The following is a 9,019-nucleotide window of genomic DNA, read 5'->3' on the forward strand; positions in this document are numbered from 1 at the left end:
AGATTGAATTGAGAAGGGGAAAAGAAAACCTATTTTCAAGTTGTATTTTTTAAAAATCATGAACATGAACTACTCAAATAATTATATTCTTAACTAATAAGGCTTATTAACTAATAAAAATTCTAGAAATAAGAGGTTTCTGAGAAATATTTGAATGTTAGTGTAAGGATATATGCCATTTGGAGGATAAAAAGCTTTCTTCTTTTGATGCTGGAATAAGGTCACAGAGCCTCCATTAACTTACATCAATTTGAACACTTTTAGTGACATCAATTACTGACCACTGAGGAATGAAAAGCTACCTTCCGTTTAGAATTTCTAAAGAGAGGAGGACAGTAGGTCAGATCTTACCTTTCTGCACTGACCCCCTGTGCAGCATTTGCTATAATCCTGAATCCCTACACATGAATGATAAGAACAGCTCTGATCACTTGATAGGGCCATCACATGTATTTAAATTCCATTAGTTTGTAAATTAAGTATAAATTGACAGCTTTTATTTTAAAAGGTAAATGTTTTAGGTCCTCAAAACTAAAGTTGTACAATTATTGCAATGTTATAAAACTGCCCTATCTATGTTTTGAAGCTAAGTCTAGCTGTATAGCACGAGTTTAAACCCAGATTCAGGAGGCACAGGGTATCTGAAATTAAATCTCTCCTGGGTCTAGTATTTATCAGTTGTGTGATTTATGAAAAACAAAAAGATATACGTGCTTCAGTTTCCTCATCTGTAAACAGGAATTTAAAAACACTTAATATATAGGGTTGTATTGAAAATCAAATTAGTTAATATTTATTAAGTGCTAGGAAAAGAGCTTGGCACTTAGTAAATGCTATATAAAGTATTAATCAATCACATTATGAATAGGAAGAGTAAAAGTTAAAATCTGGCAATGTAATACATGATATTAGACATGGTCTAATTTTTTTAGTCCATTTTTAGTCACAGTTTTCAAATTTTTGAAAAGTCAAAATAATTTTATGCTAGTAGATAATTGATCAAATGGAGACAAACGTGTATTTATTTCCATGTATCTTCATACAATTAAACAGCCATCTTCCCATCTTATGTTAGAACAATGCTGGTAAACCTATGCTGCAAGAAACTTACTGTAAGATGAGAAAGAAAATCTAGCATATTCTAAACATCAAACACATACTTTAGATGAACCAAAGGATCAGGTAACTGGTTAAGAATTGGCTTAAAATACGGTTGCAAACCTAGACAGTCACAAGGACTATATGAGGAGTTTTAAAAACATAACTACTCAGACCCTACCACAGATACATGATCCAAAACCTCTAGCTCTCTAGGGGTAGGGCCCCAGTATTCTTTCTCTTAAAAAGAAAGCAAAAAGGAACAAGACAAAAAGAAAAGAGAAAATCCCATCTAAATGTTATAATTATAAGCACATGTAGGAACCTCTGACTAAAAGATTCTTAAGGACTCTTTCAAATATTTACTTCTATCATTGTTTTATGTAGGAGTGTGAATCTGTGTGTAAACTAACCAATGAGCATCAGTTTAGAGCCAAAAAACTTTAATAAGACTTTCCTCGCCTCATCTATGTTGCCCTATCCAAACACTACCAAGGTCAAATCACTGTATATGGCTGCCCTCAGTTTCTCCATGTGCTCAGTTTATATAGTATGAGCAATATGACTCATGGAAACAATGGGCTCATGAAAATAAAGGAAACACATTTCCACTGTGTCACAAACTGAAAGCAGAGCTGCTACCTAAACAGTATCTTACTTCCAAAAATCAACATCAGAGAATCAGGTCATTACCCAGTGATTCTCTGCATTTAAATGTAGCAACTAAGCTATAGAATATTGATGTTTTTGGAAAAGGAGATGACTCCGGGGGATTGCCATTGTAGTGCAGAATGGGCCAGCTGACACAGCTCAAATGTATTTGGGAACCATGCAGTGAAAGGAGGAAAAGAATGTACACTTTCACATGATTTGGCAAACATGATTTCATAGTGCTGTGTTGTTTTCTAGAATAACAAGACATAGTACATCGTTAATAAAAATGAGGCATGCAATTATAAAGAGGTGATTTGTTTAAGAAAAATACTAGGCATCATATCCTAGTAGGCAGATCAAATAAATCCTCTTGTTGGTGGCACCAATTTGGTACAAGTTGCTGGTAATGCGATTCAAATAAATTATATGCAGTTTATTGGGAGGAGTTTATACTGAAGTATTGACAAACATTTCAAAAAGACTTCCAGGGGTTCCATTTCACAGTGAAATCCACTATAATTGTCTCATTAACCAGAAATAGGGTCTAACTGGTTTTAGATTATCATGTCTTTCATCTCTCATCCATGGAAGTTCTGGAAGTATACTGAAAAGAAACCCATAGTTATTTCTTTCCTTTGATCTTCATTCACAGAATGATGTTTACCAGTAACTTTACTGCTACTGGGTTCTATTTGAGTAACGTGTTTCATTAAAATGAGTAAATACACAAAAGGACTTAGAGTCTTAGGCATTTCCATCTACTGCTCTAAGATGTCTTGTCAAGCAAAACAAATTATTGTTTGTACTTACGTGGTATTTTACCAGTACTTCTTTCTATGGCTCAGTAAACTTTTTCCCCATTGGTGTTCACAGAATTTTATTTTTGTTCATCTATATGATTTCTTTGCCTCCCACTAAACTTTTCTGTTCAGGAAATAAGTATTTTTTAGGTCAATATGCTACTTCTTTTAAGTTGTATTTTCCAAAAAGGCTGTTAATTCAATAAGAAAATCAAAGAGATTCAAACTAGTTTCCTGACATGTTTCAAAACAGTGATATGATTAGATTGTTCACTCTTTATATTGACTGTATGTATGGCGTGACAAAGGCAAAATTGACATGGGTACTCTGTCACAGTCCAATTCATTTGTCTGATACTGAGTTTTGTCATTGCCCTTCTCACAGAGCAGCATGGAAAACGGTGCTGTTTTAATCTTCAAGTAAGCACCCTGCTGGGCTGATTCAAATTTGCTGCTCAAGCTCAGTAACAGTCTCGGGGATTCAGGCAAAAGGGGATCTGGTGCCAATAGGCTCTCAAAAATCACTCTTATAAAATTTTGTATTTTATTAGCAAACACTCAATTTCCTAAATCCTTAAATAGTATAATTTTAGAAGACAATTAAGAGCCACTGAGGATTGTCAGATGTCTTTCACAGCAAAATAATGGATCTGTTCTCCCACAGATGGACCATGACTGTGGAAACACTTCCTATAAAATGAGGAAATAGTGATAATTTTATTAATGAGACAGCAAACTTGTCATGATTCTATACCTGTCGCTATGAATAAATAAGCCATGCAGACAAACCCTAGGCAATACTCTGCTTTTAAATCTCCCATTATTTGAGCACCGGGTAAAATGGGAGTTCACTAAATCTCTATTTTCTACATGATGTTTGCAGAAAATATGTATCAAAATATTTTTATTCTTAATTAACTAGGAGCTTCAGTAAATAAAATGGTCAATAATATATCCAAGATTTTAATAATCTAAAAGGATTTTATAGTTATAGATTTTAGTTGTGAGCATACATAAGTCATGAATGTAATAGTAAATCTTTGAAATTTTCTCCTACATGCATTAAAAATAGTGCAATAGACCCTCCATTCATTATTTACATATTTATTTATTTTTGGGTCTTTGATGATTTTCCAAAAGTCGGGTAGTCAGTGTGTGGTAACTGTATAATTGCTTGCAATGGTATTGCTAACGCTCATGATTTTTTAAATTTATATGATTAAGTACTCTGGCAAGGACTTTCTATACTATACACACACGAAGAGAAACTACACTGTAGAATGCTATAAATTATAGCACTTGAGCTTTAAATGCTATCCTACCTGCTGTGCGAGCACAATACTAGATATGAAAACTGTTCTGGAATTCTAAAAATGAACAAACATGGAAAGAATATAGAACATCAGCTAAAAAAAAAAAAAAAAAAAACCGGAAAAAGCACATCTCCCCTTTTCCCCAAAAAAGTTTAAATGCAATCATTGAGAGGCATCTACGACTATTAATACATAAATATTTTAAGTAGTAATTATGTAGAATAATAAAAGTTCAATTAATTATATGTATATAACTAAATACATTTCCTTTGTAAAAATGGCTACGTTCATGAGAACTCACAAGTATATCAATTGAAATCTAATATTTCTTGACATTTTACCATAATTTAATGTGCTGCAGAAATAATTTTAGCCCACCATATAAATGAAAACTGTATTGCAAAGGAAAACACACATATGTAGAAGAATAAATAAACATGCTAAGAGTAGGCGATACATCGAATGTTATGAAAAATTAATGTTTTACAATCAGTAACATTGGTACTTATCGGTCAGTGTTTGAAAACAAGAGTTTTCATCTCAATAAAGGAAACCACACAGTATCTTTTGGAAAAGAAGGTACCTGGAATGTGGGAGGAACGGGTGGTAATGGAATATGGTATACAAGTATATTTCGGTGCTATGGTTAAAAACAAAATGTGAAAACTGAGTAACAGACAGAGCTGTATCCTCTTCATCTTGGCCCAAATCCCTAGAAATAACTGAGAGGTAAAAAAATAAGGTATGTTTATGTGAAAAAGCACATAGATTAATGAAAGAGGAAACCACAACTCCAAATGAGCAGGACCAGACTAATGGAAAAGATAATAGACATGATTTGCTAGTTCCCCTACGTCAACATTTGGATCAATGTTTGGAGTGTTGCTATAAATCCACCAAGCAAATCAACATTTCATTAAAATGACAAGCAGGGGAGTTGTGATACTGATCCTCAAAAGCAGGATTAGTGAGTGAGACCCCGGGAAAAAGAGGCAAAGCTGGCTGAGTGGCTGACGCAATCTAGGCTACAGGTCAGCTCTCAGCCAGAGAAGTTATGTCTGTCCTAGGGAACCTAGCAAGATGAGCTAAATAACACAACGGGAAAAACTAAAGAGAAAACTTAGTGAGCCCAAGAATGTGTTCAAATTACAGTGTTCATTCTGTGACTGTTGTTCTCAAACTAGCACTCATACACTTAGTTGCCATGATAACAATATCTTCATTTTCATTTGAAAATCCATCTCTCCTACACTCAGTTCCTGAGTCTCCTGAGGAAGACTAGCTACTTAGCTGCTGCCCTCTAGAGACCACACGGAGGAATATTTTCTGAGAAGGGAGACATGACACTCAAGAGCTTGGCTGAGATAAGAGGCATTAGGAACCAAGTTCTGGGACTTTGAAAATGCATCAGGTTCATGTGAGTAATAAGCATTACTCTTGATGTTCCATTTAGATAAGCTTATAAGTTCCTGTTTAGACTGAGGCAATGTGAGTGAATTACTTGCCATTTGCAACAGACAGATTCTAACTAATACATGATATAATGGCAATAGATACAAAGAAGAAAAGAGTTCAAGGGACATAGACCATTGATATGGAAGTACAGAATTTCCAACATTTTTTAATAGGAATTCCAGGAAAAAAAATATGTATATATATTATATATACATATATATATATAAATGGAGGAGAATAGAGGAAATCAAAATTGGCAAAAGGAAAAAAGAAACCAGGGTCAATTAGGCACTAAGTAGGATGAATAAAAGAAGACACAACACGTAGATGAGCCGTGATAATATTTTAAAGTGGCTCGGATTAAAAGATTCCAAATTTCCAAACATGGACATTTGTTTGCTCTGCCTGACTTTATTGTTCAAACCTGTCATTCTCTCCGAAGGATACTCCTCTTGGGCTTCTAAGCCCAACAATGCAAACTCTGTCCCCAACTTTTTAAAGACTCGTTTAATGTCCTGGGTATCTATGCTGTTTGCAAACCTTCCGTCATGTGCATCACCCTGCCTCAAATGTTTATGAAACTAGGATTCAAGATCTAACTATCTACCTCATTATAGTTTGAACCATTTGTTTAGACAACCTCAGTCCACCCATTCAATTTCCATTTGTCACGTCCTTTCAGTTCCAGGCCACTCACTGCTTTGGGTAACCCCCACCATCCCATTCACAGTTTTCAGACAAGACAATGAGATCTATATTGTGGTCAGTGCATTCTCTTGATGTGGATAATCTGCTTTTCTAAGAAATTCACCTTGTCTGATTTAAACATTTTGAGCTACTGGAGCCTATAACAACTGGCTTCTGAATATCAGAGAAATGAAGAGTTATTACAGTTTCCTAGTTTACTGGCAACACGTACATTAAATGTTGCTTATGAGCATTTTAAGAAATTCTAAAGTTATAATCTGTAGGAAAACTCTAGGAATTCTGCCAAATATTCCATGATTTGTCTGATAGTCAAGAAGAGCTTTATGGGGCACAATTTTATTACTCCATTCTGCATGACACTGACTTGCCTTTGAACCCAACTAAAGTCCATCACTGCATAACTCAAGTTAATGGGTCCACAGATAGGAAATTTCCTTACCACAGCAACATGTCTCTCAATATTTTTATTTATAAATTTATTAAATGCACAAAATCCATCAATGTCTAGGAGCACTTAAAGGAATGATAAAAGATGATACCAAAATGTGTACACCACTGCAAATCCAGTATGAAACAGACTATCAGGGGAGCTTCCCAAAGGATATAAGCTACAGAAATTTTGATTTTTAATATTGCTTACCTTGATTGAATAATATTTTAATTACCTAGGATAACCTTTTGTTCAAAAATTCAATAATTTTAAAATGCAATGGTGATAGCTGACTGCTTGGTCTGTATGTATGTGGCTGAATGACTTAGACTATATTCACATATATTTGGTCGTAATTTTGATTGTTTTATGATGCAACTACTTTTCAATGAACTATGAATTACTTGGAAGCAATATATTTAAGAGAGAGAGAGAGAGTGTGTGTGTATGTTAATCCTAGATAGCTGACCAATGCTGTAAGAACTGAGAGCTTTAAAATGGCTACTATCCCTCTAATATCCATTTTTGAAGGTCAAGCTACTAATCAAAGCAGTGATTCTGGGAATGAACTGAATTACATAAGACAATCACAGCTGATATTCTAAGAGATCAGCAAACAGCCCAGCTAATCAGCCTCTAGATAATGTGCCTAAGGTCTACATACTCTGTGAGAAATCTAAATTGCATTTTCTTCTATACTGCACACTACACTGCATTTTAGCTGACGGAAGTTGAAGGAGGAGGAAGAGGAGCAAGAGATGTATTTTCACAACTGAACACACCCGTTATTCATAAACAGAACATTTCTATCATTCAAGAAGAAGCTTGAGTGCCCCCCGTCCCTCACTACCGCCCATCAGGATAACCTCTATGCTGACTTCTAAAAGCATAGATTAGTTTTACTTGGTTTTGCCCCTGATGTAAATGAAATCATAAGATGTTGTCCTGTGCCTGGATTCTTTCACTCAACATTATGTTTATGAGATTCAACTCTATTGCTATACATAGTGGACCTTTCATTTTATTTGCTGTGCATCATTCTATTATGAGGATATGCTAGAATTTAATTTTCCATTCTACTGTTGATAGCCTTTTTGATTATTACAAGTAGTGTTGCTCTAAAGATTCTGAAATTCTTACCAGATTATTCTATTTTTATTTTGGCATTTTCCTTGAGTATGCACCTAGAGCAGAATTTTTAGTCTATAGCTAGTGCATATGTTCAACTCTACGAAATACTAACCAACAGTGTTATGCAACGTGTTTTATACTCCCACCAGCAGTGTATGAGAATTTGGGTTGTTCATCATCAGCAACATTTGGATTTTACTGTCTATTTTTAAATTTAGCCATCTTGGTGGGTGTATAATGACATCACCATAAAGTTTTAATTTGCATTTCTTTGTTGACTATATTAAGTGGAGCATCTTTGCATACTATTTGACAGCTTGAATATCCTTTTGCATGAAAAGCTTATTTTTAAAAATAATTTTTATTTTTCAATTACAGTTGACACTGTTCTATTAGTTTCAAGTGTACAACATAGTGATTAGACATTTATATAATGTATAAAGTGATCATCCCAATAAGTCCTGAACCCATCATACATAGTTATTACAATATTATTGACTATATTCCTTATGCTATATACTCTCTATCCCCATGATTGTTTTTGTTTTGCTATTGATAAATTATTTCTAATTTGCTATTATTAAATTACTTGTAGTATTTCTTGTATTTTTGCAATTATTCTTTTGCAATTATTGCAATATATTGCAATTATTTCTTGTATTTTTCTGCTGCCTCCACCCACAAACTTTCTTTCTAGGACTCTACAAATATTAAGGTATTTAACATTGCTCTACATACAGCTTACTGATGGAGCACAGTTCAGTTTATTTTTCTTTATTTTGGATAGTTTGTTTGAATGCAATATCTAAAATGTTGGGTTTTTAAAAATATATATATATATATTTTATAATATATATATATATATATATATATACCATTCAATATTGTTTTTTAATTTCATTCAGTGTTGATTTTTAATTTTCTAACAGTATTTTTTTAATTATTATTTTTTTTCATTGGGGAATATTGGGGAACAGTGTGTTTCTCCAGGGCCCATCAGCTCCAAGTCGTTGTCCTTCAATCTAGTTGTGGAGGGCACAGCTTACTGGCCCATGTGGGAATTGAACCGGCAACCCTGTTATTCAGGGCTCGCGCTCTAACCAACTGAGCCACCCGGCCACCCCTCTAACATAGTATTTTTATACTTCTAAGTTTGATGTATATCTTTTTTTTCATACCACTTTGTTTCCTTAAAATGCCTATGTTTTTCTAGCTTCTTTAACTTTGAAGTCTTTTTAATAGCTGTTATGATTGCCTTGTCTAATAATTTTATCTGTGTTATTTCTGGGTATAGAATTATTTGCTGATTTGCCTAATTATGAAATATTTTTTTCCTGCTTCTTGGCATGTTTGATAATTGAGTATCATACATTTTGAACTTTACATAGTTGGATGCTAGATTTATTGGGGAGAAGGGTAACATTCCTCAA

This window comes from Rhinolophus ferrumequinum, chromosome 26, assembly GCF_004115265.2.
Source record: "Rhinolophus ferrumequinum isolate MPI-CBG mRhiFer1 chromosome 26, mRhiFer1_v1.p, whole genome shotgun sequence".
In the NCBI taxonomy this organism is placed as follows: domain Eukaryota; kingdom Metazoa; phylum Chordata; class Mammalia; order Chiroptera; family Rhinolophidae; genus Rhinolophus; species Rhinolophus ferrumequinum.